Here is an 18145-nt window from a genome sequence, read left to right as displayed (position 1 = left end):
GGTTCTCTTCATCGCCCGCTCTAGGTGTCGATATTGCGATCAAGTGACTTACAGGTCAGGATTCTATCATACCTTGCTGACGTCATTGCATAAAAAGTTGTCCGCTTGGAACTCTTGAAGCCTCAGAAGACAAGAGGAAAATGACGAGCTTGCGAAGATGGCAGAAGATCCTCTGAACGTCAGCCGTGAGGAACCACCTTCATCAACAACTCTCCAAAGAGGAAGACAACAAGAATTCTTTCAGCTCAACCCGAGTCACTTCGGCGAGCAATGACAAGAGACGTGGCAACACCATGAGAAGGTCCAGAAGGCTTAGCGGACTCCTCTACGGAGCACGAAGCAAGCACGAATGTCGAGTTTGAGAACCCTAGAGTAGGACGAGTCGTAATTCCCTTATACGAAGTCGAGTCCGTGAGATGGTTCAGATGGAACCATGTTGTGTGTTGCTTGCTTTTGTTGTTTGTGCTTTGATATAAGTCGCACTTTTGCTCTAGGGAACAAGCATGCGGTTATATCACCTGCCTCACCTTGATGTTTGAATTGACTTTCTCACACTTATTTGATTGCACTTGCACTATGGCACCCTTAGGCACTCTCCTCTGTGCTGCTACTCTCTCTCTCACCCCTCTAGACAACTGAAGACCAGCAAGACAAGATGCACCTGGGATCCACTTCGACGGACAGCTGACACTGAAGACGCTGACTATACCATACTTAACCACACGCACCCATAGGGGTTATGCTTTTCCCTCAAGATCGGAAACCCTCTCTAGACCAGACTAACCTCCACAACCCTTTCCGGCTCAAATTTTTGGTCACGTGTCTAATACACGGATTTTCCAGAACAACCGTCGAGCCCCGATAAACCCCGCTTAGCGCCGGGTTCTTTATGGAGCGAGTGATCACAATGAACAAGTATCCTTCCTTCTTAAGCTAGTACCATAACCCTGATGCCATAAGAAGGACCGTTCTCGGATATGAGAGTATTAAAGTAAGGTTTTTGTGATGATGATAGTTGTCTGGAGGATATTGCTAGACTATCTTGGTGGATCATGAGACCCTTATAAAGGTAGGCGAATTCGGTGGAACAAGTTGATATAGTAGCATAACCTACATATTCCTGGAGTAAACTTGGATTCAATAGGACGATTATGGTTGCGAGAAATAGTTCATTGTGGTATAATTGACTTTATCAAGTAGTTTACATGATTTGATGCTTTTACCATAATGACTTAGAGTATCGAGCAAGAGTTCTTATTGGACTTGAGTTTTGGATTTAAATAGGTAGTCCCAATAGACTATTAATGATGTATGTGGCCACATGGTTCGGAGTAAATTGGATCTAGCCCGATGATCCCGATCATGATACCATGTTTCCCGGTGGATAATGAGTGCGTATACTTGGAGTTATCGAATTGATTTACGAACCTATGTGAAATGGCCTTGGAGATTAGATGGCCATGATATTGGAAATTGGTGGATATATCGTGACGTAATCCTTGCAATAATATGTGAATTATGAGGACTCTAAGTGATCCTGTAGAACCCCATCAACATTGGATTTGTAGAGTGATGAGTCCGGTGGTGATCGATCGGATTGATGGGCCACTTGATCGGATTCGTAGAAAGGAAACAAGATCTTGGATTTGTACACTAAGTGTTCCCTTAATGTAGAACTGCAGTACCCTGTCCATTGAATGATCTAGCAGGACATTTGGATTTGTAGCATCCTAGTTGAAGCTTAGCAGCTTGTATGCTTCCCCGAGGTTCCCGCATAGAAACACATGTGCAATGTATGTTGTGTGATACTTGTGATGTTTGGGTTTAGTCCTTCCCTCAACTCTGGAGTTTACTAGCATGAGCGGTGTGGAGTTGACTTATGTGAGATGGTATCTTAGATGAAATAGGGTGATTTTGCCCAGAGTTAGAGGTCGGACTATTGGCATCAAAGAATGTGCTTAAGGATAAGATGATAACTATTCACCCACATCCTAAGTTCCATGAGACCCTAAAGCTTCACCAAGCCATAAGATGGTCGGATTACGACCATAGAAAACGACTCTAAGTCGTTGGAATATGGCCAGTACTCCGCCCGACCACCACCCATCGTGTCCATGACGAACATGGGCATGAAGAACTAGATCGTGTTGGACCCCGAACCCCTCGGCCAGTGACCACCCATAGCAAGCTCCCGTTCTCCTCACCTGTCTCATGAGCATTGTTCTTATGTCATGCTTGGGGAAAATATGTTGTCATCCTCACTGATGACATACTTATTCACCCAATAAGAGGAAGAACACCTTAGTCATGTTTGGACGAGCCCCAGGAACGCTGATTGCTATGCCTCTCGGGGGTACAGTGTTATCTCGAGAAGGTGGGCTTCTCGAAGCAACCCCAAGACTGGGAAAGTCTACCCTGCCCAAGAAAAGACGAAGAACCACCATGGTTGGGAAACCACGACAATGACAAAGAAGCAATAGAAGTCAACCACTGATCATGCACGGACTACATCAACGACGTCAAGAAGCCTCGACATTCAAGAGGATGAAGCCTTTGGACAACGAGAGAAATCAGAGAGCCTCTTCTAGGTCCAAACCAAGGACGAGAGTCCTAATTGGGTCATGGTGAAAATCTGCTGAAGGTGATCCCCCCGCTTGCCGAGCCGCAGACCTTAGGAATGGATGACTGGTCTATACACTTGGGTAGCCAGCTCATCCAGAACCCCTCGCGAACCCTCCAAGATGGTAGGGCCAGTTCCGTACTCTGAGTCTTCGAGCTTAGACTCATGAGAAGGTGTAAGTGCATCTAGTGCCCCTTAGTGATTTCGGTGGTTTGAAGACTTATAGGTTAAGTATCTAATGTGTTTGTGAGTGTACACAGGATCTATAAGCCTCGACATTGAGATATTTGAAGAATATCGACCCCTAAAAATATATGTCTTCAGTTGAAGAGATTGGTCTGAAGCTGAAGAAATGAATCGCGAGGAATCTGCGATGAAATTGATATTCCTCATGAAGATACTGATATTGAGAAGTCCGGTGGTTCCTGAAGAAAATCACTCTGAAGAATTGAAGCATGAAGATTTACACTTTCTGTTTTACTTTCTTCACATTCGAGTAATAGGAACACCGTACTGTTAAAGTGGGTCGAAGTTACACTATGGAATGAATTTCCTCATGATGCTCAACCCAAGCCTAATCCTACCAAAAGCCTCAAATGAGGAATACGAGTGACATGAGGACTCTCAGAGTTGAGGGTTCCGACCGTTTCGATAGCCACGCCAAGTCACCGGTCTTATCTACTCCAATGTACTTAAGGGCATTAGTGTCAAATCATGCCGGGATGCTCCCAGGCTATAAATAGCCACCCCCACAACCACTAGCTGGTTGGCTGCTCTGTTAGAAACTAACACTTGTCATAAGAGCAACCCAATTCCTCAGAGCCTTCGAGAGTAATTCATCAGTGAGGAAATACACCATCCACCGAAACGACAAACCAAACCTAGTGATTGAGCATCACTGAAGAAGTTGTTCCTGTGTGGGACTGAAGCCTTTTACCTTTGAGGACTGTGCATCCTCCAGACGGTTAGGCGTCATGGTCTAGAGCTTTCCAGCAGTCAATTGTGGATCGTCGAGTGACCATGTTTGTGAGGGTTTGGAAGTCTGCCCTCAAGACTTACCATGAGTGTTGGGCGAGGACTGTGTGTCCTTAGCTCAAGGAGAATACGGTAGGGACTGTGTGTCCCGGGACTGGGTGTCCATTGGTTTCAATACCAAGCCGCTCCAAACCAGATGTACGACTGTCACAACAGTTGGAACTGGGTCATCAACGACTGTCTTCATTGAGAAACGGGTTCTAATTCCTCAACTCCTTACTTTCCCCGTATTATGTGTTGATGATTTTCACTGTGACTGTTTGAAGAATTTGCTGAAGACTTTGTCTGAATTTCCTCAACCCCAAATTCTTCACGTCAGTTAATCCTCATCTGAATTCTGTGTGCCTGCTCAGTGTGCAATCTGTTTTTCACATTCTTCACTCTGAAAAACTGTTGTTGTGAAACTTTGCACTTCTGATCCTTTACTGTTTCCGCTGTAAGTTAGTCATCAGTGTGGAATTTCCTCAAAAGGAATTTCCTCAGTGATGAAATTCTAAAAATCTCCTATTCACCCCCCTCTAGTCGATATAACACACTTTCAATTGGTATCAGAGCTAGGTACTCCCTTGTTCTGTGTGATTTTGGTTTAACCACCTGGAGTTTTAGTTATGTCGACTGCATGCATGTTTAAGGTGACTGCAGTATGTCCTACCTACGACGGAAAGAACTTTCCCTTCTAGAAGAACAAAATGCAAATGCATCTACAAGCTATTGATAATGATCTCTGGTATATTGTGGAACATGGCGTCCCCATCATCTCTGCCAGTGTCACTGCGGCTGATGTGAAGAAATTCAAGCAACTCGATTCTCAAGTGAAGAACATCATCTGTGGCTATCTGAGCCCAGGCCAGTTTGGAAGAGTAAGTGCTTTGGGCTCTGCAACACTGATCTGGGAGAGACTGTGCAAGGTAAATGAAGGAGTATCAACCCAGTGTGACTCTCGTGTTGATATTCTTTGCAATCTCTTCAATCGCTTCAAGAGACATGACAATGAAAGCTGCCAAGACACCTTTGATCGCCTCACTGACATATCAAATGAACTACAAGCACTGGGAGCTCAAGACATCACCGATCACGAAGTTGTGAAGAAACTGCTGATATCTTTGGATTCTTCATTTGATACTTTAGTTCTGATGATTCAAGAAAGACCAGACTACAAGATGCTTGATCCAGCTGATATACTTGAAAGGCTAAATACTCATGAATTCCAGCTAGAAGAAAAGAGAGATCTATATGGACCAAGCTATTCCAGACCACATGCACTGAAGGCTAGAGCAATTTCCTCTTCTGAAGAAGAAGACATAGATGACAACATTTGTGACCCTGAAGAATTTGGATAGGAGCTTGCAATGCTCGTGAGGAAATTCCAGAGATTTACACGACGTGGCCAGTTCGGTAAATCTTCAAGAAGAGACATGAGGAAATCAGAATCTTCATCTGAGGACTACAAGAAACGAACCTGTCACAAGTGCAAGAAATCAGGTCATTACATTGCTGATTGTCCCCGTTGGGGAAAGGAATCAAAGAAGAAGAAATACAAGGATGACAGTTCTGATGACTCGAAGAAGAAGAAGAAATCTTCAAAATCCTCATCTTCAAAGCCCTCATCACACAAGAAGACCTGTTTCAGAAAGGCTCGGGCACTTATTGGCAAGGAAATGGACTCCGAGGCAGAATCAGAGGAATGTGACGAAGAAGAGGGTTCTGATGAAGACTCGGAATCCGGACAGGCTAGTCTTGCACTGGCAACCACTTTCGTCAGCAAGTCAATCTTCAATCTTGAAGAAAATGATTGCACCATCCATACTGATGACTATGCTGATGACTTCGCTCCAACCTTTTGCTTCATGGCAAAAGGTTCGAAGGTACCAAATAATGCCTCCTCCTCTGATTCAAGTGACTGTGAACCTAATGATTATAAGAAACCCAGTTACAGTAAACTTGCTATCATTGCCACTAAACAACAAACTGCTCTGGAAAAGCTTCAAAAACTGCGAGATAAAAGTGATGATCTGTTGAATGATGAAATGAACCTTACCCAAATCCTCACTGATGATGTGAAAAGTCTTTAGTCTAGATTTGATAATCTTGAGGATCGTTATGATACACTCCTCACTGATCATGAGAAGCTTTCCTATGAATTTCTTCAAAGGAAGCTTGATCTTGAGAAGCTGAGGATGTCTCATGATGATCTTTGTATGGAAAATGATTCATTACTAGCTCAACAGATCAACGCTGGTCAAGTTGAATTTATTCCTCCATGTCTTAAATGCATTGAACGCGAAACTGCTAATTCCTCACCAGAATCATCAAATGCTACCATTGCTACAAATTCTTCAACTGCACCTGTTGTGTCTATTTCCTCACTTGAGGAAAACACAAATGTTACTGATGAAAATGCAGGGTTGAAGGAATTGTACGTGACAGGCATATACAAAATTCTCAAAGGACATCAAACCCTTTGTGATGTGCTCAAAAAGCAGATCTTGAACAGGAACCCGAGGAAAGAAGGAATTGCCTTTGAGAGGAAATTAAATGCTGATGGATCCTATTGGAAACCTGAGCAGTATCCCAAAACCTCATGGGTTGCTGCTACTGGGCCTCCTTTTGATCCATCTAATCTAACTGGCTTTTCATGTGAATTATCCTATTCCTCAGATGAGTCATTTGACTCCAACTATAAACTGTTCAAAAATTAATCTGGTGAAGTATTTGCTCGATATGTTGGAACTAACTACAGGAATGGCCCTCCCTTGAGGAAAATCTGGGTTCCCAAAAGTTGTCTTGAAAATCTTCAGGTGAATGTCCTCATGACACCACCACCGAAGAATCTGAACCCCAGATCAAATTCCTCAGGAAGACCAAAGTCTTCAAGAGGATCAAAATCCTCAACTGGTCAAAACTATGCTCGTACCCGTGCTAATGCGTCTAACGTGCAGGGAAACTACAAGGAATATGAATATGAGCTTTACTCCTCAAATCATTATGTTCATAAATCCTCTAACCAGTTCTCTGCATATTCATATGAGTACTTTAACCCCCCTACTGTTAAGAGAAGTGCATTGGCTTCAATGCCACCTTTCTCATATGGTGCTCGCAGGATGATGAATGCTTTGCCACCCCTTCAGATGTGGGTGGTGAAGAAATCGAACTAATCACTTCTGCAGGTCAGGTCTCCAGATGAAAATCATCATCTGAAGAATTTGTTGGAGACCTGAGGAAATGCTTGATAGGACGCAAGCTAATGATTGATGAAATAGAAATATTTCACACGTCCTTACATTTCTGTTATGATGAAATTACTGATCTCATGAAATTAGTATCATATTCTTCAAATCTGAAGCATCTGAGATGGTAAGCTGTACTAATTCATATGCAGAATGACAAGCCCAAGAATACTGAGTGGGTTCTTGATAGTGGCTGCGCACATCACATGACTGGTGATAAAAGCTTACTGATGAATATGCCAATAACTCCATCACCTCTGAAGCAAATCACATATGCTGACAAAGGTAAAAGCAAGGTATTGGGACTTGGCAAAGTGGCTATTTCCAAGGATAGGCATATGGACAAAGTGATGCTTGTTGAATCCCTTGGTTTTTAACGAGATGGTTCCGCCAACCAGTTCTCGTACCCGAGTTGTCAATAGTTACCCTCATCAAATATATATAATGGTGTTGAGAAATCCAGATAACTTCAGTTCCTTTGGCTCAAGTTGTCCATGACCGTGGACACGGCTAATCAATTAGGTTTGAGTACTCTACAGAGTTTTGCACACGTTCCCCACAAGATTTGATCGCCTCCGTGTATGTCCTCACACTTCAGGGTGTTAGAAGACCGGATGATCAAAACATGGTTTTTCAACGGGTCCCTCTGAATCCCTGTCGGTGCCCATCCATTCCTACCGTTCTTCTACATCTGCTAGCACCGCCTGTCCAGAGTCGCCGCGTTGTCCAACCAAGCCAGAGCCCATAATGACTTGTGGGTGTGCAGGTAAGCCTTGGGTCTTGAAAATATCCGTCCATCTCTTTGAGCCTGGGTGAAGCTTTCCGCAGGATGCCATGGCCGTCCCCAGCATCCCGGGCATCCACTGGGTTCTCCAGGGAGCTGATCAACCATCCTTCACCCAATGTTGCATTGCGTCCGAGGTCTTAAAAATCTTGTCTTAACCGGTCTTGAATATTTAATCAACCTCGCATCACTCGTGTTATGCACTCAACCGAAATCCCGTCTACTCAAGCATAGCAATATGAATTTTGTCGTCCCGGGGCCAAGTATCGGGGTGTTGTGTGCCTACCACATGATACTACAATCTATACTAAAATTTCCAAGTACCTAAGCAGCATGCAATTTGGGCATAGGATGGTAGAACTACGATGCATAAAACATAGGTGATAGTATGATCAAAGTGACTTGCCTGTGATGTTGACGAAGAAGAATTTCTCGAGAAAATAACTTGATAGACTACTCGTCACTCTCCGATGAAATCTATATAGCAAAAATATCATTCACATAAGCATTCATACTAGCAACCATTCTAGCAATCAAAACAAAAGAGAGAGCGAATAGGAATCCGAAGGAAACTTCAAATATGACTAGAGAGTCTTCTACTACGTCAAACACTAAATAGTTTTTGTCTAACAGAAAATAATAACAAGGAACTAATATATAAGTTTAACTAAGATAAAATAAAGTATTTTTCACAAAACTACTTGAAAGTATTCCCAAACGGGTTTTGAAACACGGGGAAACCAATTGCAAGTTACTAAGGAACTAGAATTGATTTCATGAAAACAAATAAATATAAAATAAAAACTTGTTGCAAAACTACTGTTTATCTAACAGAAACAAAACATAATATTTCTGAAATAATAAATAAAATATTTTAAAACAAAAGTAGAAAAGGAATTAGCCGAAATCCTAAAAGAGGTGAAACAGAAATTGTTTCACAAGCAACAGTAAGCTAAAATACTCAAACAAATCTGAGATTTTTACCACTGATATATAAGATCACTAGTGATCAGTACCAAAAGGAATCAAATTAAAATCTATTTTTAAACTCCTGGAATAGGCAAAACAAGGTTTAAACTAAATCTGATCTAACTTATATTTGAAAATTTCAAACATAGACAAATTATATGTTTTTACAATCTACAGGAAATTTGTGAGCTACTGGAACAAGAATCGATGTCATTGGACTTCGGGATCAAAAGTTGTGGCCAAAACAAAACAGAAACTTTCTGTTTTTGCAATTTAGACAGAAAAACTGAAGCTAACTAGTAACTAACAGAGGGGTACACGTGGCATGTTGCTATAGGCTGCGGGTGCTGTTTGTTGCAATGTTTGGAGCAAACGGCCGAGGGCTAGTAAAATTTGCTGGCTAATAGATTAAGTGAAATAAAACCAACACGGTTTTCTAATCTAAACCGAAGGGGTATTTCTAAGATCTAATCTACACCGTTGAGTAGAGATCTAATGGCTACAAAACAAAAAAAGAAAACAACACAGGAGGAGAAGGTTACCTTCGGCTGGGGCTACTCCCGTGGCTGCCAATGGTGGCCGAGGGGGGCTGGGTCACCGGTGGGGAAGGGGGGCGAAGGGGGGGGGCTCCAGGGAGGGGGTGGTGGCGAGGTGGAGGGGGGGGGGGCTGTAGGGGGCGAGGTGAAGGAGGAAAAACTGCTGGTTTTGCTGCTGTTTGCTGACAATGGCGATGGGGATTGGGATGGGGCAGCAGGGGGTGGTGGAGGGGGGTGGAGGGGTGCAGCGAGGTGGTGGCCGAAGTGGTGGAGGGGGTGCAGCGAGGTGGAGGAGTTCCTGGCGAGGTGGAGCGAGCTTCTGGTGACGTTCTCCGGTGCCGACTCCGGCGAGGGGTGCACGAGCTAGGGGCGAGGAGAGGCGGCGGTTTGAACGGGAATGGAACGAGGAGGACGTGGGGCTTCTTATAGAGGCGACGGGAGGCGCTGGGAAGGAAAGGATTTCGCGAATCCCGGAGGTGGGGATTCTCCTCTCCATGGAAGGCAAGTTTCTGTCACGTGGAGAAGAGAGGAGGAAGAAGATGATCTTCTTGGGCTGAAATAGGAATGTGTCTTAATGGGCCAGCTCCTATTCCTAATAAAAGTGATTCTATTCCTATTTTCAAAACTAGGAAACTAAAACGTTAAAAACGAAATCAAATCAATTCGGAATAAAGAGTTTTTATATACTAAAATTATCAGAAAAATAAAATATAGATGATGGGCATTTTTCCACGGCAAAAATAAAAACTTCAGAAAAAATTATTTTCACAAAATTGCCTAAAAGATTTATTTTCTTTTGCAAATAATTTTCAAATGACCCTATAAGTTTTAGGGTGCAAATAACATTCAAAATGCCCGGGTATTTGAGGGTCATGTTCCTCCGCTCTTTAGAATGTATTTCCCGGCATTTCTTGCACGAAGAAAACGAATGAAAATGCAAAAGAATTCAATGCAAATATCTCCGTTCAAATTCTTTATAGTTGAAGAAGTCATGTCATCTTCTCTCGTTGCTTTTAAAAGATTGAATTTGAATTCAGCGGAGAAGGGGAAAGTCATTTTATTCCCTCTCATTCAAAAGTTTCGAAAATTTTCAAATTTCACACAAGTTTCGCTCACTCACCAAACAAACAAACAATCAATCTAATAATTATATTAACATTCCAAAATTTAAAATTTTGGGATGTTACAAACTACCACACTTAAAATGAATCTCGTCCTCGAGATTTGAAGAGGCTAGAAAGAAAGGTTAGTGTTTGGGGTCTTCTAACAAATCCAACTTCCGGCAAAGTGGGATGCTACCACACTTAAAAATGAGAGATACTCGTCCCTCGAAATGCTTTAACGATCCTTTGGGGCTTTGGCAACTGACATCGTACAGTCTTCATATTAAATCCTTTGGTGATGCTCTCCCGTTGATATAAGCTTCTTCCGTCACTGGGTCTTCTTAACTGACAGTCTCGTGGTCAATTCTAAATAACATATCGATTGTTCTCATGGCGGTCTACCATTTGTGGTTATCCTGCAGAGAGAGGGGTCTTGGTTTTCATCCTCACCGTAAAATTTCCTACGCGTGACAACAAGTGCCATGTACATGGGGCTTTCATCATACCGTTCTAAGGCTTAAACAAAAGCTTCAAAGAACGTCGTCTCTCTATATGGGTAAGTCTCTCAGATTTACCATTCCGAATATCAAGATAAATGATAAGAGTAAGTCGTCATGGTGATCAATCCATTCCGCACCCAAATCATTTCTCTGTATAAGGTTTAGCGAATCTCGCATTCTAACACTTGGGCAGCCTCACAAGCGTTGCAGAATTTCTCTTGTCCACGAACGAAGTTCGAATAATCCATTGGTTCTGCAAGCTGAACAAAGCATCTATCGTTCTTCACAACTCTCAGGTTTGCGTATGCTCCTAAGAAAATGTTTGCTGATCCATCATAGCTTCTTCCATAAATCATATCCATTTCATAATCAATCCTTTATTACATCCTTAATTTCTTATCAAAAACTCCAATTCAAAAGTACTCTATTACAAATGCTGCCATCCACATGGTTCGGTATGGTCGAGTATTTCTTGCCAACTTATTTATCTGCCTCTCTTGGAGGTACTTTAGTTCCACTTGAACTTTCCGAGGTGCTCCTTGAAATCATCCATCTTTTGCTTCATCATGGTGGCCATTAGCTTCATCTCCATCATCTCTGCACGTACTTCACTCAGGTATTCCTGGGTATGACGGAGTCTTGCTTCAAGGATTTCTCCGATCTGACGTATGGCTTCCATGGCAGCTTCACGAACAACATCAAATAAGGTTGTTCGTGGTACACGTGAAATGAAAAAGTATTGCCCCATAGTCTTTGGACAAACTCCTTTCACATGGTGGAGGTGTACTTCCACGTACCAAAGTTCCACTCCATTTTCCACAAATGGGTAGCCTTTGTAGACTGCATCTCCTTCAAGGTGAATGTGCTTCATCATGTCCTTCAGGATTTTCGGGTAATCATGATCACTGGTCAGGGTCATGATCGTTTCTGGGCCCTTGAGGAATGACTCGTAGAGAGTTGTCATCTGCAGGTGTCAGTAAATAGGTACTCAGAGGAATGTATATGTCTCCTTGGTAATCATGGTACACTCCTTCTCAGTGGATCCTGTGGGGTTTACCGATTACTACCACACTTAAAATGAATTATACTCATGCCTGCATTGACCATATTTTCTCATATCCTCATAATTGTTCAGAGATCTTTGTTCGAAGAGAAACAACGCATACAGTTTCAACATAGGCAATCATGAGACAATAAATTCCATTTATTCATGATGTTATTACAATCTCAGGGACTTCTGTTACAAAAATTTCACTCCATGATCTCATGAAAAACAAGAGTGCTTCAGATTACACTTATTTCCACGGTCAAAACTTAACTACTCCATTCTAGCTTTCTTCCTTTGTGGACAATCGCTGGCAAAATGTCCTGCTTCCTTGCAACAAAAGCAAATGCTTTCTGACAAGTCTCGAGGCTTCTTAGCTTTTGCTTTTGCTCCTTGGATTCCCGGCTTCCTTCCTGAGCACATGTATTTGTGGTGGCCAAATTTCATACACTTGTAACATCTGACATGACTCAGGTCTTTGTCTGCAGAGATTTGGTTCTTCCGAAGGTACTTTTTCTTCTTTCCGGACTCCTTCATCTTGGCCAGTTCTTCTATTTCAAGTGGATCAAACTCCACTTCTTCCGTCGGGAAGTTTCCCAGATACTCTTGGCTTCTCTTCGTGCAATCCTGTGAATAATGTCCTTCTTCTCCACATGAGTAGCATGCATTGGAGAAAAATCTGGTCAGACCTTGTCCATCAGGGTCTTCAATATTTTCGTTCATCACCGGTTATTTTAGAATCTTCTTCTTGTGTGTTTCCTTCACTGCATCTTTCTGCTGCTTGACAACTTGTTGTACCTTGGGGTAAATGTGACACTGAGCTGGGTAGTGGGTGGTTCCCTCACAAAGGAAACAAGTCACCTGACTACTTGGGCACTCCTCAGCTGGGTGATTTTCTTCACAATGAGTGCATCCATCCTTGTGTTCTTCCTGGGTGTGTCCTATTTCTCCACAGATCTTGCATGCACAAGTCTTCTTCTTCGGGTTATCATAGCACTTCTGAATGAGACGGGATCTTAACAGAGTCTTCTTGAATTCGTCCCAACTTTCTGCTCCACTAAACCCTTGTATGGCCTGGTGCATTTTCCACCAGATTGCAGCACTTTGAGAAGTACTGGAGAGCGTGTTCCACTTCATACTTCCTTGAGATCAAGTTACTCCCGAAGTGGTTCTCCATGTTCTGAATCCATATTTCAGCCTCCGGTTGGGTCATTGGTCCAGAGACTACAAGTCCAGCTTCATACTCCATCTGATAGGGTTGAGGTTTTGGGGGTGAGACGGGTAAGAGAGGGAGGGAGATACACACAATACAAACAATATTTTTGAGAATGGGTTTTATTTGTGGCCGTCAGAAAACACACACCAAAGATGGCTCACAAATCATCGTATCTAACGTGGGTATATTACAGGGGTTTGGACTTCTAATGGTCATATAAATATTCGAACGCTTCAGGGTCTTCGAATTCTTCGGGTCTTGAGAGTCTACTATTGGTGTAGCTTCAATTCTTCAAAAGCGTGGTGAAATCCTCTTTACTTTGACGTAGAACTCCGTTGATTCTTCATGAGGTCAATGGGGTAAGGGTATTGTATAACTATTTGACGTGAGAGAGAACATTTGATGAACTCAGAAGAGATGAGAAGTAAAATTGTTGTTGAAAATAAATTTTTTTGAGAGATCCTTACCTAAATTTTTTCCAGTTTCTAGGGTCACGTCCTACAGTCAACATGTGCTTTGATACCATTTCTGTAGCGACCCGACTCAAGACGAGTCAAGCCTCTGTGTTTCTGTGCCATCCCTGGATCAGTATGCTGGCACACACAGTACATCAATGTATATATCAAAGTGCAATCACATGTAAATAACGTAAAACTGATATATACCTTAAATATCTCAGCGGAAGCGGTCAAGGGAGTGGAGTCCCAATAAACACCAACGACAAGTTGAGTGTAGACCGTAACGCTGAATCGTACTCTTACTCGTCGAAGAAAAATATCTGCAACATAAGACGTTGCAGCCGTGTAGGTCAGCATATTGAATATGCCGGCAAGTCACATAAGAGAGGGGTAAAATGTCATCTATACTATATGCATATATGGCAGGTGGGGTTGTAAGTTTTAGCGTAAAGCAAATTTTTCTCCTACAACAAGAGTGGGCTAAAAGCAAAATGTTACTACATTGTTGGCTGTTAACGAGATGGTTCCGCCAACCAGTTCTCGTACCCGAGTTGTCAATAGTTACCCTCATCAAATATATATAATGGTGTTGAGAAATCCAGATAACTTCAGTTCCTTTGGCTCAAGTTGTCCATGACCGTGGACACGGCTAATCAATTAGGTTTGAGTACTCTGCAGAGTTTTGCACACGTTCCCCACAAGATTTGATCGCCTCCGTGGATGTCCTCACACTTCAGGGTGTTAGAAGACCGGATGATCAAAACATGGTTTTTCAACGGGTCCCTCTGAATCCCTGTCGATGCCCATCCATTCCTACCGTTCTTCTACATCTGCTAGCACCGCCTGTCTAGAGTCGCCGCGTTGTCCAACCAAGCCAGAGCCCATAATGACTTGTGGGTGTGCAGGTAAGCCTTGGGTCTTGAAAATATCCGTCCATCTCTTTGAGCCTGGGTGAAGCTTTCCGCAGGATGTCATGGCCGTCCCCAGCATCCCGGGCATCCACTGGGTTCTCCAGGGAGCTGATCAACCATCCTTCACCCAGTGTTGCATTGCGTCCGAGGTCTTAAAAATCTTGTCTTAACCGGTCTTGAATATTTAATCAACCTCGCATCACTCGTGTTATGCACTCAACCGAAATCCCGTCTACTCAAGCATAGCAATATGAATTTTGTCGTCCCGGGGCCAAGTATCGGGGTGTTGTGTGCCTACCACATGATACTACAATCTATACTAAAATTTCCAAGTACCTAAGCAGCATGCAATTTGGGCATAGGATGGTAGAACTACGATGCATAAAACATAGGTGATAGTATGATCAAAGTGACTTGCCTGTGATGTTGACGAAGAAGAATTTCTCGAGAAAATAACTTGATAGACTACTCGTCACTCTCCGATGAAATCTATATAGCAAACATATCATTCACATAAGCATTCATACTAGCAATCATTCTAGCAATCAAAACAAAACAGAGAGCGAATAGGAATCCGAAGGAAACTTCAAATATGACTAGAGAGTCTTCTACTACGTCAAACACTAAATAGTTCTTGTCTAACAGAAAATAATAACAAGGAACTAAGATATAAGTTTAACTAAGATAAATAAAGTATTTTTCACAAAACTACTTGAAAGTATTCCCAAACGGGATTTGAAACACGGGGAAACCAATTGCAAGTTACTAAGGAACTAGAATTGATTTCATGGAAACAAATAAATATAAAATAAAAACTTGTTGCAAAACTACTGTTTATCTAACAGAAACAAAACATAATATTTCTGAAATAATAAATAAAATATTTTAAAACAAAAGTAGAAAAGGAATTAGCCGAAATCCTAAAAGATGTGAAACAGAAATTGTTTCACAAGAAACAATAAGCTCAAGTACTCAAACAAATCTGAAATTTTTACCACTGATATATAAGATCACTAGTGATAAGTACCAAAAGGAGTCAAATTAAAAGCTATTTTTAAACTCCTGGAATAGGCAAAACAAGGTTTAAACTAAATCTGATCTAACTTATATTTGAAAATTTCAAACATAGACAAATTATATGTTTTTAAAAACTACAGGAAATTTGTGAGCTAGTGGAACAATAATCAATGTCATTGGACTTCGGGATCAAAAGTTGTGGCCAAAACAAAACAAAAACTTTCTGTTTTTGTAATTTAGACAGAAAAACTGAAGCTAACTAGTAACTAACAGAGGGGTACACGTGGCATGTTGCTATAGGCTGCGGGTGCTGTTTGTTGCAATGTTTGGAGCAAACGGCCGAGGGCTAGTAAAATTTGCTGGCTAATAGATTAAGTGAAATAAAACCAACACGGTTTTCTAATCTAAACCGAAGGGGTATTTCTAAGATCTAATCTACACCGTTGAGTAGAGATCTAATGGCTACAAAACAAAAAAAGAAAACAACAGAGGAGGAGAAGGTTACCTTCGGCTGGGGCTGCTCCCGTGGCTGCCAATGGTGGCCGAGGGGGGCTGGGTCGCCGGTGGGGAAGGGGGAGGGGCCGGCGAGGGGTGGGGAAGGGGGGGGGCGAAGGGGGGGGGCTCCAGGGAGGGGGTGGTGGCGAGGTGGAGGGGGGGATGTAGGGGGCGAGGTGAAGGAGGAAAAACTGCTGGTTTTACTGCTGCTTGCTGACAATGGCGATGGGGATTGGGATGGGGCAGCAGGGGGCGGTGGAGGGGGGTGGAGGGGTGCAGCGAGGTGGTGGCCGAAGTGGTGGAGGGGGTGCAGCGAGGTGGAGGAGTTCCTGGCGAGGTGCAGCGAGGTGGAGCGAGCTTCTGGTGACGTTCTCCGGTGCCGACTCCGGCGAGGGGTGCACGAGCTAGGGGCGAGGAGAGGCGGCGGTTTGAACGGGAATGGAACGAGGAGGACGTGGGGCTTCTTATAGAGGCGACGGGAGGCGCTGGGAAGGAAAGGATTTCGCGAATCCCGGAGGTGGGGATTCTCCTCTCCATGGAAGGCAAGTTTCTGTCACGTGGAGAAGAGAGGAGGAAGAAGATGATCTTCTTGAGCTGAAATAGGAATGTGTCTTAATGGGTCAGCTCCTATTCCTAATAAAAGTGATTCTATTCCTATTTTCAAAACTAGGAAACTAAAACGTTAAAAAGGAAATCAAATCAATTCGGAATAAAGAGTTTTGATATACTAAAATTATCGGAAAAATAAAATATAGATGATGGGCATTTTTCCACGGCAAAAATAAAAACTTTAGAAAAAATTATTTTCACAAAATTGCCTAAAAGATTTATTTTCTTTTGCAAATAATTTTCAAATGACCCTCTAAGTTTTAGGGTGCAAATAACATTCAAAATGCCCGGGTATTTGAGGGTCATGTTCCTCCTCTCTTTAGAATGTATTTCCCGGCATTTCTTGCACGAAGAAAACGAATGAAAATGCAAAAGAATTCAATGCAAATATCTCCGTTCAAATTCTTTATAGTTGAAGAAGTCATGTCATCTTCTCTCGTTGCTTTTAAAAGATTGAATTTGAATTCACCGGAGAAGGGGAAAGTCATTTTATTCCCTCTCATTAAAAAGTTTCGAAAAGTTTCAAATTTCACACAAATTTCAGTCACTCAGCAAACAAAGAAACAATCAATCTAATAATTATATTAACATTCCAAAATTTAAAATTTTGGGATGTTACATGAAGAAACGATCCCCATCACTGATAAAAATCAAGAATATGCTCGTGAGGAAATTGCGCCAGCACCACTTCCTCAGTCTAGACAAAATCCTCAACCAGCTCATCCAAGGATTGCAAACGAAGTAGAACTTGACAAAATCCTCAACAACATCAATGCGCCAGGTCCTCTCACTCGCTCAAAAGCTTCACACTTAGTTAACTTTTGTGGGCATTTTTCCTTTGTATCCATCACAGAACCCTCAAAAGTTGCTGAGGCTTTTCTGGAACCGGAGTGGATCCAAGCTATGCAAGACGAACTTCTTCAATTCAAGCTGAATGACGTATGGTTGCTCGTCAAACAACCAGATCCTCGCAAGCACAACATCATCGGCACCAAGTGGATTTTCCGAAACAAGCAAGATGAGGACGGTCAAGTGGTGAGGAACAAGGCACGACTTGTAGTCCAAGGCTACACCCAGGTTGAAGGAATAGATTTCGATGAAACTTTTGCACCTGTTGCTAGACTTGAAGCTATTCGAATACTACTTGCTTATGCTAATCATCATAACATCATTTTATATCAAATGGATGTGAAAAGTGCATTCCTCAATGGTAAGCTTGAGGAAGAAGTATATGTTGCTCAGCCCCCAGGTTTTGAGGATCCAAAGAATCCAGACAAAGTCTTCAGACTCAAAAAGGCTCTTTATGGTCTCAAGCAAGCCCCTCGGGCATGTTACGATACATTGAAGGAATTCCTCATGAAGAAAGGCTTTAAACCTGGTTCACTCGATCCAACTCTTTTCACAAAATCCTATGATAATGAGCTATTTGTATGTCAAATATATGTCGATGATATCATATTTGGCTATACTGACAAACGATACAATGATGAATTTGCCTACATGATGAGTGAAGAATATCAGATGTCCATGATGGGGGAGCTGAAATTCTTCTTAGGTCTTCAAATTCGTCAACAAAGCAATGGAATCTTCATATCACAGGAGAAATACCTCAAGGATGTT

Source organism: Hordeum vulgare, chromosome 1H, assembly GCF_904849725.1.
Source record: "Hordeum vulgare subsp. vulgare chromosome 1H, MorexV3_pseudomolecules_assembly, whole genome shotgun sequence".
In the NCBI taxonomy this organism is placed as follows: domain Eukaryota; kingdom Viridiplantae; phylum Streptophyta; class Magnoliopsida; order Poales; family Poaceae; genus Hordeum; species Hordeum vulgare.
The sequence above is the reverse complement of the archived record's forward strand: the minus strand, read 5'-3'. Positions refer to the sequence as shown.